Here is a 14370-nt window from a genome sequence, read left to right on the forward strand (position 1 = left end):
TATAGAGTGCAATGCATCCGGAAGCACTGTTTCCCATTGCTGGTCTGGTAGGCCCCGAGATCTTAAAGCGAGACGTACGGAATTCCAGATGATACCGTTATACCTCTCTACCTGCCCATTTCCGATGGGATGGTATGGTGTTGTTTTGCTTGTAGCAATTCCCCGTTCTGAGAGGTAGTCCTTGAGTTCCCTTGACATAAAGGATGGACCCCGATCTGAGTGAATATAAGCCGGCATGCCACAGAGAGAAAATACCTGCTCAAGGCAGCAGATTACTGTGGACGCCAGCATATTGGAGCAGGGGAAGGCAAACGGAAAACGTGAATATTCGTCGATCATGGTGAGCAAATATGTGTTCCGAGTTGAAGAGGGCACTGGGCCCTTAAAATCGATGCTAAGTCGTTGCATCGGTTGGGTTGCATGTATGAGTATACCATCTGAGGGGCGGAAGAACTGAGGTTTTAATTCCGCACAAAGCCGGCATTCTGAGCATATTTTCTTTACATCTCCAGTGGAAAAAGGGAGATTCCATGATCGTACGAAATGTAGCATGCGCGTAACGCCAGGATGACACAAACCATTGTGGACATCCATGAGAGTGGAGGATGACATAGTGGAGCAGAATGCCCGTGTGAGGGTGTCCGGGGCCACATTCTCCTTGCCAGGCCGATAGAGAATGGTATAACCAAAAGAGGCCAGTTCCATCCTCCAAAGTTGTATTTTATTATTCTTAATTTTGGTTCGTTTTCGATTATCGAGCATGAAGGCGACTGATCGTTGGTCCGTGATCAATGTAAAGTGCTGGCGAGCTAGAAAATGGTTCCACTTCCGTACTGCCTCTATGATGGCTGTGGCTTCTTTCTCAACCGGAGGATAATGTAGCTCGGCACCTTGTAAGGTCCTGGACATAAATGCTACAGGACGACCTTCCTGATTCAGAGTAGCCGAGATCGCCACCTCCGAGGCATCACATTCAACCACGAAAGGGAGATTCTCATCAATGGAGTGAAGAGCCGCTTTCTCCAACTGTTTTTTGAGAAGGTTAAAGGCTGCAACAGCCGCTGTTCCCAGTGGAAAGGATCTAGCATGCAGCAAGGGTTGGATTTTGTCCGAAAAATGAGGAATCCATTTAGCGTAGTATGCAAACAGACCGAGAGCCCGACGTAAAGAAGCCGGATTCTTAGGTGACGGGAGCTCTTGGAGCGGGCGAAGTCTTTCTGGGTCTGGCTTAATGATACCATTGCCTACGCAGTAGCCAAGGATGTTGATGGTCGGTTGCGACTGAACAGATTTGGATTCATTCAGGGTCAAATTACGGCGATGGAGGGCATCCCGAAATTTTTGGAGGTTGGAGTCGTGTTCCTGTTGATCGTGACCTGCAATGGTAATGTTATCAAGATAGGGAAAAGTGTCCCTTAGGTTTTCCTGCTTAACCAGGCCATCCATTGCCCGTTGAAAGACAGCCACTCCATTAGTAACCCCGAATGGGAGGCGACGAAATTGGTACAGCCGTCCATTAGCCTCACAGGCTGTGTACTGCTTATCTGAGACCTTCAAGGGTAACTGATGATAGGCACTTTTTAAATCGTAAGTTGAGAACACTTTGTATTCGGCCAGTTTATTAACCATATCATCAATGCATGGCAATGGGTAGGCGTCCAAGTCGGTATATTGATTGATGGTTTGCGAATAATCGATGCATAGTTGCTGTTTGTGAGGTTTTAGAGGGTTCTTGACAATGACGACTTGAGCCCGCCAGGGCGATGAACATGGTTCAATGATATCCTCTGCTAGAAGTCGAGAGATTTCAGCCGCAATAAAAGATTGGTCTTCCTGATTAAAGCGCCGCGAATTCGTTATTATCGGTTGGCATTGAGGCGGAATACTGGCAAATAATGAGGGTTCATCAAGTGAAGCTGCTGATAATGCACAAAATGGTAATTTAGACGGTATATTAGAAATAGTAAGTCCGGTTTTGGATCCACCAAACTCAATGGTGAGTTTCTTATGCTGTTTTTGGAAGTCCAGCCCTAAGAGGAGATCACTACATAAGTCCTTGAGCACCGAAAGTCGGGTGGAGGGATACATACGACCATGAAGTGTCATATCAACAACACAAAAGCCGGAGATTCTGGTATTAAGTGATGACTGGGCCATCGCAATTGCCTGGTCCGATGGGAAGACATGTAGTTTCAATTTCGCAACAATCTGTTCCTTAATGAAACTATCAGTACTTCCTGAGTCAATTAAGGCATCTAAGGTATGCCCTTTAATTGAAATTTTGTGGCTGCATGAGACAGGTTCTGTGGGCAAGCAGCTGTAATTGGTGTCGTTGCACAGAGAGTGGCTAAAACTCTCGGTGTGCTTCTTCGGGAGAGAGCTCGAGAGGAAGCTTGATAGGTCCTAGCTGGAGCATCTTGATAGGCCCTAATTGGGGCAGTTCGGTAGGCCTTAGCTGGATTGGCCCTCGTAGAGGCCCTTGATAGGCAAACTTTAGCAAAGTGTCCTTTTTTCCCGCAATAACTGCAGATTGCATTGCGAGCAGGGCAGGTTTTCCTAGGGTGAAAAGCATCTCCACAAAAGGAGCATTCCTTCCTAGATTGCCAAGAGGCTGCTAAAGTGGGGTCGTCCTCCTCTTCTTCATCAGAATTATCAGAATTAGATTCCCCCATGATAGGGTTCACCTGAGACCGCTTGAATTGTCTGGTTGCAGCTACAGCAGCAGATCGAGATCTGGGCAGCTGATAGAGGTCTGCATTTCTCTTTGCCAAATCCAGTGAACAAGCTAGGTCAAAAGCTTTTTGTAGCTCAAGTGTTTTACTTTCTAGTAGACGCTGGCGTATAAATGGAGAGGCAATCCCGCAGATGAAAGCATCACGAATCATTTCTTGGCGGTACAGCTCAGCTGAAGCTGCCTGAAAGTTACAATCTACGCTGAGCCTGCGAAGTTCTTGCAGGAATTCGTCAATTGATTCCCCTGGCCCTTGTCGGGTTGTGGCCAGTAGATGTCTAGCATAGACCTCATTTGGGGTCTTCGCATACAGTTTCTTAAGTGCCCGAATCACCTCTTCGTAATTATCCCAGTCATCAACATATTCGAACACTTTTGGGGTCACATAATTGACAAGTATCTTCAATTTAGCAGGAGCATCCGCTTTACATTCATCCAGAAAATTCTCAAAAGTACGATACCAATGCTTCCATACCCTGCCAGCTGCTGGTGTATTCGGGTCCAAGTCCAGACGAATAGGTCTAAGGATTTTCTCCATGATGGGTGGTTCCCTGGATCCTTAACTTCCGAGTTTGTCTGAAGGTCTAGTATTTGTCAGTGTAAATATTTAAGTTACTTAAATTGATGTAAGAAAAAGGAGACTTACCATCAAGTAACTTTAAAGTAAGTTTAAGTAACTTATAAACACACTATATACACAAGAGAGGTCTTTACCATGCCTCTGGTAGAAGCCTCTTACAATACTGAACAGACCAGTATTTATACCAGTCCAACAGGAAGTGACATATGACAGGAAGTGAGGTATGTACACAGTTCATAGTTCATAGTTCATAGTTCACAGGAAGTGATGACATAACTTCCCGGAAGTTATCATTTTTATCACAGTGTGATTGGGCAGAAACATGGCAGATGCAATATAACGTGGATAAATGTGAGGTTATCCACTTTGGTGGCAAAAACAGGAAGGCAGATTATTATCTAAATGGCAATAGATTGGGAGAAGGGGAAGTGCAACGAGACCTGGGTGTCCTTGTGCGCCAGTCGCTGAAGGTAAGCATGCAGGTGCAGCAGGCGGTTAAGAAGGCAAATGGTATGTTGGCCTTCGTAGCGAGAGGGTTTGAGTACAGGAACAAGGATGTCTTGCTGCAGTTGTACAGGGCCTTGGTGAGACCACATCTTGAGTATTTTGTACAGTTTTGGTCGCCTTATTTGAGGAAGGATGTTCATGCCATGGAAGGAGTTCAGCGAAGGTTCACCAGGCTGATACCTGGGATGGCAGGAATGACGTATGAGGAGAGATTGAGTCGATTGGACGTGTACTCGCTGGAGTTTAGAAGAATGAGAGGTGATCTCATTGAAACATAAAATTCTGACAGGACTGGACAGACTAGATGCAGGAAGGATGTTCCCGATGGTCGGGGAGTCCAGAACCAGGGGACACAGTCTAAGGATAAAGGGTAGGCCATTTAGGACAGAAATGAGGAGGAATTTCTTCACCCAGAGAGTGGTGAACCTGTGGAACTCTCTACCACAGAAGGCGGTGAAGGCCAGTTCATTAAATATATTCAAGAAGGAGTTGGATATATTTCTTAAGGCTAAAGGGATCAAGGGGTATGGGGAGAAAGCAGGGACCAGGTACTGAATTTGGATGATCAGCCATGATCGCATTGAATGGCGGAGCAGGCTCGAGGGGCCGAATGGCCTACTCCTGCTCCTATCTTCTATGTTTCTATGTTTCAGTTCTACTAAAGTTATACATCTGGGCTTCCATAATAAATCCAAGGTGATGGAATCGTTGTTGTGTGCTTTTCTTCACTGTCAAAATCGTGGAAGTTGAAGTGAACACTCTGGCCCTGAATTTGCAGTTGGAGGCTTCCTGTGGGGAAATGCCTCCGATCTGCAAATAAAATGCCCGCCTACCTGGTGGCCCGGATGGTACGGAGACTCGTGCTCCTGGGCCTCTCCGAGTACCCACAGATAGATGCCCACGTATCCCAGGGGCGCAGGCGGTTCGCAAGCTACCCTGGGATCATGTGGGCCAGCACAACCGATGAAAGAAGGGAATCCCCATTCACACTTATGGGGATTCCATATGTACGGAAACCCCATAAGCATGAATGGTAATAACCCCAAAAATACATGTACGCATCAAACACATTTTTTAAAATGACATATTTAAACTGAATTAAAATACCATTTAATTAAATATTTAAACCAAAACATTAAAAAAAAATTAATTTAACTGTTTTAAAGGGGCTAAAAATAACCTTACTGTATTTTACAGGTTTTTTGATGCTTAAATGAGTGAAAAAAATGTACCTGTATTTTTATGTTCATTTAAACTCTTAGGGGAGAAATTGGGTGAGTAGCGCCACCTGTTAGCGCCTAAAGAGGCAGTCAGTGGCTGTAGCACCACTGGCTGCGTCTCCCGCGATATTCAGTAGGGGCGCTAATGGTGGCGTTAGGCATTTGCGCTGCGCCGCCACTGATGACGTCATCGGTGTGCGCAGCGCCCCATTTGTGCCCCATTCGCGATATTTGGTAGCGAATGCCGCAGTTGCGCCGTTCGCTACCCGTGCCCGGTTCACGGGACCTTATTGTGCCGGCAGCGGCGCAAGTTAAGGCGGAGGTGCGGTGCGGCCGCTTTTTCGGTGGCCGCCTGCCAGCACCTCCGTCCCCGACCTCCTAACCCCCCCCCCCCCGCGGCATTGCCGGCTGTTTCCCGAGAGCCCGGCACTTCTCCTTGGTGCCAGGCTCATTTGCCAGCTCTCGTGAGCGGGGATCGCGCTGTTGCAGGCACCTCCCCCTTAACAGTGGGAGGAAGGCCTGCAGTAGCGCAGCATGCCGTGCCGCAGCGTGTGGCGCTGCGGCACGTTGCGCTGCAATAATCAGTTTCAGCGCCCTAAGAGGGACGCGGAGCGCCTCGAACCTCGCCCCGTGTCCCTCGAGCGGCACTGAAACTGAATTTCTGGCGATCGGCATTACTCCGATCGCTGCGCTAAATCCTGCGCTCAGGCGACTTTTGCGCCACTTTGGCGCCCCAACCCAATTTCTAGGCATTACACTGGTAAAAACAGGCTTTACACCTGCTTTTACCAGGCGTAAAAATTTCACGGGCATTCGCTGGGCAGAAGTTGGGCAAATAGCCCAACTCTCCACCCGCGGATGCCCTTTTCCCGGGGATGCATTGGATCTGTCAAGAAGATTCTTGACAGGGAGCAAGTTCCGGGTTTTCGCGCATGCGCTTCGCGGAAACGCGGAACTTGTGTGGCCTTTACAGGCGCGTACACACCTCATATGTGCCCGTAGAGGTTGCAAATTACAGGCCACTATTAACAATAAAGTGAAGCACATGGAGTTAGTGACTCTGGCTGACTAAATTTTGATTGCAAACTCTTTTATGGAAGCCCAGATACAGAATCACCTCCTTGACTGTAGAAACTGGGGTTGTTCTCCTTAGAGCAGAGAAGGTTAAGGGGAGATTTGATAGAGGTGTTCAAAATCATGAAGGGTTTTGTTAGAGTAAATGAGAAACTGTTTCAAGTGGCAGAATGGTTAGTAATCAGAGGACACAGATTTAAGGTAAATGACAAAAGAACCAGAAGGGAAGATGTGGAGAATGTTTTTTAAACAGAGAGCTGTTATGATCTGGAATGCACTGCCTGAATAGGGTGGTGGAAGCAAATTCAACAGTAACTTTCACAAGGGAATTGGATAAATAGTTGAAGGAGAAAAATTTGCACGGCTTTGTGAAAGGGCATGGGAGTGGGACTAACTGGATAGCTTGTCCAAAGAGCTAGCACAGACACGATGGGCCGAATGGCCATCTTCTGTGCTGTATCATTCTATGAAAATTAGACTGATTTTCTCTCCAGTTATAAAATGCACCCAAAGCAAACTCCCACTTTTACAAAGGGCTTCTTCATCTCTTGCTCCTTACCTGATTTCAAATCGAGTCTCATGAAGAATTAACCTTGCTCAGATCTGTGCTTTTCCTTTTCCTTTATACTTGAACTGTTGTGCACTCTTGTTGAACAGTTCCCATTTCGTCTACAATGGTTGCATGGATTTAATTAAAGGAAGATCAATGATGCTAACATTGCAATATTACTGAAAAACTGCATGCAACATAAATTATTGGAAACATAATTGTAAAAGTACTACAATTGTAATATACTTGGTTCAGTGCTGTGCTAATATATTTTTCAAATATTTACAACATTTCATGTACTGGGTGGGTTACAGGGTGCTTGTTCATCTGCCAGCGACACAAAACAAATTACAGGCCCACTGAAGATCCAAAACAAGACCGTTGTCTAACAAAGGGGGGCACGGTGGCATAATGGTTAGCACTGTTGCCTCACAGCGCCAGGGACCCGGGTTCAAATCTGGCCTCAGGCAACTGTCTGTGTGGAGTTTGCACATTCTCCCTGTGTCTGCGTGGGTTTCCTCCGGGAGCTTTGGTTTCCTCCCACAGTCCAAAGATATGCAGGTTAGGTTGATTTGGCTATGATAAATTGACCCTTAGTGTTAGGGGATTAAATACGGGGATAGGGTGGGATATGTGTCAGTGCAGGCTCGATGGGCCGAAATGGCCTCTATCTGCACTGTAGATTCTGTGTGAATGTGAATTACACAAGCAAGGTACTGCCCTGGGGCAATAACTGTTAAGTTTACTGTATTAATATGTTAAACCTTTACTTCAGCTGCAAGGAGCTGGCCTTGTGCTTTGGTCCATCAGGTTGAGATGAGGTCAGCATTACTGACTTACTGGTCTGCAGCAAAGAAAGTTCACCAGCAGGAAAATTAATTTAGCAGTTCAGCTATCACCAAATCAGAGACATCAGGCTAGAGAGTTATTAGGAAGATGCACAGCAAAGTTTTCAGACAAACTCACTTACAAATGACAGTTCATATACAAAGTAGATGCTGGCTCCACAACTCCAGTATGTTAGAAAAGATAATGCAGGAAATGTTAGGGGGAAAAATTGGGTCACGCCCCTTTTGAGGGCACTAACTTTGCCGGGGCGCTACTTATAGCACCCCTGAGCCCAAAATTGAGTGGTAGCGCCCCAAGCAGGCGGCGGGGCGCTACTGGAAGCACTCACCTTCCCTCTTGGGGCGCTCCCATTGAATGTTGCGGTGCTACGTGCAGCAGCGCAATGCGCATTGGCATGTAGCACCGCGGTGCTCCAGGCCTCCCTCCCTCCTCAAAAGGAGTGCCGGGCTTACCGATCGCGGTCGGCACCCCGCGGGGGGAGGCGAGAGGGGGCAGATGCTGGCAGGCAGCCCAAAGGAAATGGCCGCTCGGGACCTGCCCTTTAATTTGCGCCGCCCTGGCTGCAAAATCACCACGCTGACCCTATCTGACATATCATCCGGTGGTAGGTCAGGGGGCGTGAGCCAAGTTTGCGGCCGAGGCAGGAGTGGGGTGCTTTGCATGGCGATTACATCATCGGCAGAGGCACAGCGCCGCGGGGCGCTACCGGCTACCGCTGTCGCTAACCACCCGCTGAATTTTGCGGGAGGTGTTAGCGGCGCTGCGCCCGGGCGCTAGGTGCTTTGCGCCCCGAGGTGGCGCTAACGGTAACTGCAAAGCAATCAAACTTTTCCCATTCATTCCTGGGATGTGGGTTGCAAGGCCAGCATTTATTGCCCATCCATAATTGCCCTTGAGAAGGTGGTGGTGAGCCGCCTTCTTGAATTGCTGCAGTCTGTGTGGTGAAGGTACTCCCACAGTGCTGTTAGGGAGGGAGTTCCAGGATTTTGACCCAGCGACGATGAAGGATCGGCGATATATTTCAAAGTCAGGAGGGGAACTTGCAAATGATGGTGTTCCCATGTGCCTGCTGCCCTTGTCCTTCTAGGTGGTGAAGGTCGTGGGTTTGGGGGGTGGTGTCGAAGAAGCCTTGGCGAGTTGCTGCAGTGCATCTTGTAGATGGTACACACTGCAGCCACGGTACGCCGGTGGTGGAGGGAGTGAATGTTTAAGGTGGTGGATGGGGTGCCATCAAGCAGGCTGCTTTGTCCTGGCTGGTGTCGAGCTTCTTGAGTGTTGTTGAAGCTGCACTCATCCAGGCAAGTTAAGTTCCTGGTCAATAATGACCCCCAGGATGTTGATGGTGGGGGATTCAGCGATGGTAATGCCGTTGAATGTCAAGGGGAGGTCGTTAGACTCTTGCTTGTTGGAGGTAGTCATTACCTGGCAGCTGGCCTTACCACTATTGACCAGAAACTTAACTGGACCAGCCACATAAATACTGTGGCAATAAGAGTGGGTTAGAGGCTGGGTATTCTTTGGCGAGTGTCTCACCTCCTGACTCCCATAGCTTTTCCACCATCTGCAAGGCACAATGTTACTTGCCACAGATCAGCCCAAGCCTGAATGTCATCCAGGTCTTGCTGCATGCAGGCATGGACTGCTTCATTTTCTGAGGCATTGCAGAACACTGTGCAATCATTTGTGAACATCCCCACTTCTGACGTTATGATGGAGGGAAGGTCATTGATGATGCAGCTGAAGATGGTTGGGCCTAGGACACTGCCCTGAGGAACTCTTGCAGCGATGTCTTGGGGCTGTGATGATTGACCTCCAACAACCACAACCATCTTCCTTTGTGCTAGGTATGACTCCAGCCAATGGAGAATTTTCCCTCTGACTCCCATTGACTTCAATTTTACCAAGGCTCCTTGATGTCACTCTTGGTCAAATGCTGCCTTGATGTCAAGGGCAGTCACCCTCACCTCACTTCTAGAATTCAGCTCTTTCGTTCATGTTTGGACCAAGGCGTCAGTGTGGTCTGGAGCTGAGTGGTCATGGTGGAACCCAAACTGGGCATCATTGAGCAGGTTATTGGTGAGTAAGTGCTGCTTGATAACACTGTCGATGACACCTTCCATCACTTTGCTGATGATTGAGAGTAGACTGATGGGGTGGTAATTGGCTGGATTGGATTTGTCTTGCTTTTTGTGGACAGGACATACCTGGGTAGTTTACCACATTATTGGGTAGATGCCAGTGTTGTAGCTGTGCTGAAACAGCCTGGCTAGAGGCATGGCTAGTTCTGGAGCACAAGCCTTCAGCACAATAGCCGGGATGTTGTTGGGGCCCATAGCCTTTGCTGTATCCAGTGAGCTCAGCCATTTCTTGATATCATGTGGAGTGAATTGAATAGGCTGAAGACTGGCTTCTGTGATGGTGAGGACATCAGGAGGAGGCCGATATGTATCATCTACTCGGCACTTCTGGCTGAAGATGGTTGCAAACACTTCAGCCTTGTCTTTTGCACTTGTGTGCTGGGCTCTGCCATCATTGAGGATGGGGATGTTCATGGAGCCTCCTCCTCCCATTAGTTGTTTAATTGTCCACCACCATTCATGAGTGGATGTGGCAGGACTGCAGATCTTTGATCTGATCCATTGATTGTGGGATCGCTTAGCTCTGTCTATAGCATGTTGCCTTAACTGTTTAGCATGGATCTAATCCTGTGTTGGAGTTTCCCCAGTTTGGCACCTCATTTTTAGGTATGCCTGTGCTGCTCCTGGGATGCTCTTCTGCACTCCTTATTGAACCAGCATTAGTCCCCTGGCTTGATAGTAATGGTAGAGTGAGGGATTTGCTGGGTCATGAGGTTACATATTGTGGTGGAATACAATTCCGCTGCTGCTGATGGCCCACAGCACCTCATGGATGGCTGGTTTTGAGCTGGGAGATCTGTTCTGAATCTATCCCATTTAGCACGGTGGTACTGCCACACAACATGATGGAAGGTGTCCTCAGTGTGAAGACAGGTCTTTGTCTCCACAAGGACTGTGCGGTGGTCACCGCTACCAATGCTGTCATGAACAGATGTATCTGCAACAGGTGGATTGGTGAGGACGAGGTCAAGTAGGTTTTTCCCTCGTGTTGGTTCTCTCACCATCTGCCGCAGGCCCAGTCTGGCAGCTACGTCCTTTAGGACTTGGTCAGCTCAGTCAGTAGTGGTGCAACCGAGCCACCTTGGTGATGGATATTGAAGTCCCCCACCCAGAGTACATTCAGTGTCCTTGTTACCCTCAATGCGTCTTCCAAGTGTTGTTCAACATGGAGGAGTAGTGATTCATCAGCTGAGGGAGGGCGTTAGGTGGTAATCAGCAGGAGGTTTTCTCGCCCATGCTTGACCTGAAGCCATGAGACTTCATTGGATCCAGAGTCAATGTTGAGGTTTCCCAGGGCCACTCCCTCTCGACCGTATACCACTGTGCCATCACCTCTGGTGGGTCTATCCTGCTGGTGGGACAGGACATACCCAGGGATGGTGATGGAGGAATCTGGGACATTGGCTGAAAGGCATGATTCTGTGAGTATGACTATGTCAGGCTGTTGCTTGGCTAGTCTGTGGGACAGCTCTCCCAATTTTGACATAAGTCCCCAGATGTTAGTGAGGAGGACTTTGCAAGGTCAACTGGGCTGGGTGTGCCGTTGTCGGTCCGAAGCCGGTGCAGAGGTCGATGTCGGGTGGTCCGTCCGGGTTTATTATTATTTGGGATAATGCACCTGTTATAAACCTCTTGGGTTATATAAACCCATGATACTCATTCCCAAGAATGATGAGATCATATGGTTTTGTGCAAAAACTAGAAATTAAGGGTGAATACTTCCACTGTTTGTTATTTACAGCAAAATCTATTTTCTATGCATGTCTTTACACTTTTGCTATAAATAGCAAACAACAGATATGCTCCCCAAAATGGCCTCACAAAAGCTGATGTATTCCTTATAGCTCGCAGGGAGTAAACCTTCATAAATCTACGGGGTACTGAGTAGCTAGCAATTGTCAATATGACCATAGGTTATTAGCAATCCGGTTAAGCACTGAAGCATAAGCATGGCTCTAATTACCACAGATATCTGAGTTTATTGCCCTGTGTGACCAAAAATGCATCAACAACTTTCCAGCTGTAGATTTGGTCTTGCCAGAACCAGAGATTATGTATATATAAACAACATTGCCATTTTCAGTCATATATGAGAGGGACATCTCATCCACATCACAGATGCACTTGCATTAGAATCATAGAATGGTTACAGCACGGAAGAAGGCCATTCAGCCCGACGAACCCGTGCCGACTGTCAGCTAGTCCCACTCCCTTGCCCTTTCCCTGTAGCCCTGCAATTTTTTTTGCTTCAGATACTTATCCAACTCCCTTTTGAAAGATAAGATTGAGTCTGCCTCCACCACCCTTTCAGGCCGTGCTTTCCAGATCTTAACCACTCGCTGCGTAAAAAAGTTTTTTCTTGTGTCGCCTTTGGTTCTTTTGCCAATCACCTTAAATCTGTGTCCTCTGGTTTTCGACCCTCCTGCCAATGGGAACAGTTGCCCTCTATCTACTCTGAACAGACCCCTCATGATTTTGAACACCTCTATCAAATCTCCTCTCAATCTTCTCTGCTCCAAGGAAAACAACCCCAGCTTCTCCAGTCTATCAATGTAAATAAAGTCCCTCATAATGTGGGAAAGTGCGAGGTTATACACTTTGGCAGAAAAAATAAAAAACAAATTATTATTTAAATGGAGAGAGATTACAAAATGCTACAGTTCAGAGGGACCTGGGGGTCCTTGTACATGAAACTCAAAAAGTTAGCATGCAGGTACAGCAAGTAATCAACAAGGCAAATGGAATGTTGGCCTTTATTTCAAAGGGGTTGGAGTATAAAAGCAGGGAAGTCCTGCTGCAACTGTACATGGTATTGGTGAGACCACACCTTGAGTACTGCATACAGTTTTGGTCTCCTTATTTAAGGAAGGATATACTTGCATTGGAGGCAGTTCAGAGACGATTCACTAGGTTAATTCCTGAGATGAGGGGGTTGACTTATGAGGAAAGGTTGAACAGGCTGGGCCTATACTCATTGGAATTTAGAAGAATGAGAGGTGATCTTATTGAAACATATCAGATACTGAGGGGGCATGACAAGGTAGATGCAGAGAGGATGTTTCCCCTCGTGGGGAAATCTAGAATGTGGGGGCACAGTTTTAGAATAAAGGGTTGCCCTTTTAGAACTGAGATGAGGAGGAATTTATTTTCTCAGAGGGTCGTAAATTTGTGGAATTCTCTGCCCCAGAGAGCTGTGGAGGCTGGGTCATTAAATACATTTAAGGTGGAGATAGACAAATTTTTGCAAGATAAGGGAGTGAAGGGTTATGGGGAGTGTATTGATTTCTTTGTGGGTTCAATAACGACTCATTTATGAAAGAGAATGAGTTTTAATCTAAAGTCTATTCAACTTTTTTTAACAGCCTTTACAGAACACACTATGCTGTGATGCGTCTAGAATCAAACTGAAAGTAAAACTGTCAGCCTGCCTGTCTGTGTCACATGACCTCTGCTGCTCAGGCACAAGCAATCAAAAACACAGACAAATATGCTGTAAGGCATAAGTAATCAAACACAGACAAATATCATCACTATTTGCTGATATCATTACATCTCCCTTTCTTAAAACAAAAGTATTTTACTTTTAACTAACAACATTTAATGAACTTACATTATCATTATCATGATCAAGGTTTTTTACCCTTGCTTTGTGTGTTCACATGAAATATGTCAATACACTAGAACTTGAAGAAAGAATAAGATAACATTACTTCCTTCTATAACAATAGTCCTTAAATTTGCTCAATGAGTCTCTCAGGAGGCTTCACGTGTCTTGAGGATTTTCTGATTGATTGTCCTTGAATCTGAGTTGTTGCCTCAGATGATTGGTTCTCAGCTGTGTGATCAGGTTGTTCTTTGAACTTCCTCACTTTCTCCCCCTCTTTTGTTTTCAGGAGGTTCTCCGGGATGGGTAGGTTTGACCTTAGCCGACGTCCCATCAGGAGTTGGGCTGGTGACATACCACACTCGAGCGGCGTTGTGCGGTATACAAGCATGCTCTGGTCGAAGTCAGTTCCACTGTCTTTTGCCTTGTACTTCAGTCTTTTCACTGTGTTTGCGGGCTCTCCTGGGTCAACAGCTCTGGACAACGTGTCTGCTGTATACATCAGCTTACCCGGCATGTACGCAACATTCAGTTCATCATAGACTGTCTCTCTTTCACTTTCCACAACGAGGACTCTCTTTACCAGGTTCAGTCTCTCACAGGCTTTTAAACCTAGTATGGCTTGCACATCCTTTGGCACCACGATTAATGCTAGCGTGTGATCTCTGTCCTTGTGTGTTACTTTGACAATGCATTTTGCTTTCACTGGTATATCAGTACCTGAGTATCCGGTCACTTTCACTTGTATTCCATGTAACTTTGGTCTGGGCCTAATTCTCTTAAAATCGGTCTCTGATATCACATTAACTTGTGCTCCAGTATCCAATTTAAATGGAATGTGTATGTCATTCACTTTTAGTGTCAACATCCAGTCTCTTTCTTCTTTTTTGTTTTCAGACACAACATCTACATTGAATTCCTCTATCTCGCTTTCATCTACTGTATGGACCTTGCTTTGTTGCACTTGGTTCTTACAGCAACGGGCATAATGGTTGTTTTTGTTGCATCTATTGCATGTTTTACCATATGCTGGACACTTTCTTGGTGGATGCTGTATCGACAACATAACTTCCGATTGTCCCTTTCATTTTCGTTTGCTGGCCACGTCTCTTTTTTC

The sequence above is a fragment of the Somniosus microcephalus genome, chromosome 6 (assembly GCF_052327205.1).
Source record: "Somniosus microcephalus isolate GS21.2 chromosome 6, FLI_Smic_1.0, whole genome shotgun sequence".
NCBI lineage: Eukaryota > Metazoa > Chordata > Chondrichthyes > Squaliformes > Somniosidae > Somniosus > Somniosus microcephalus.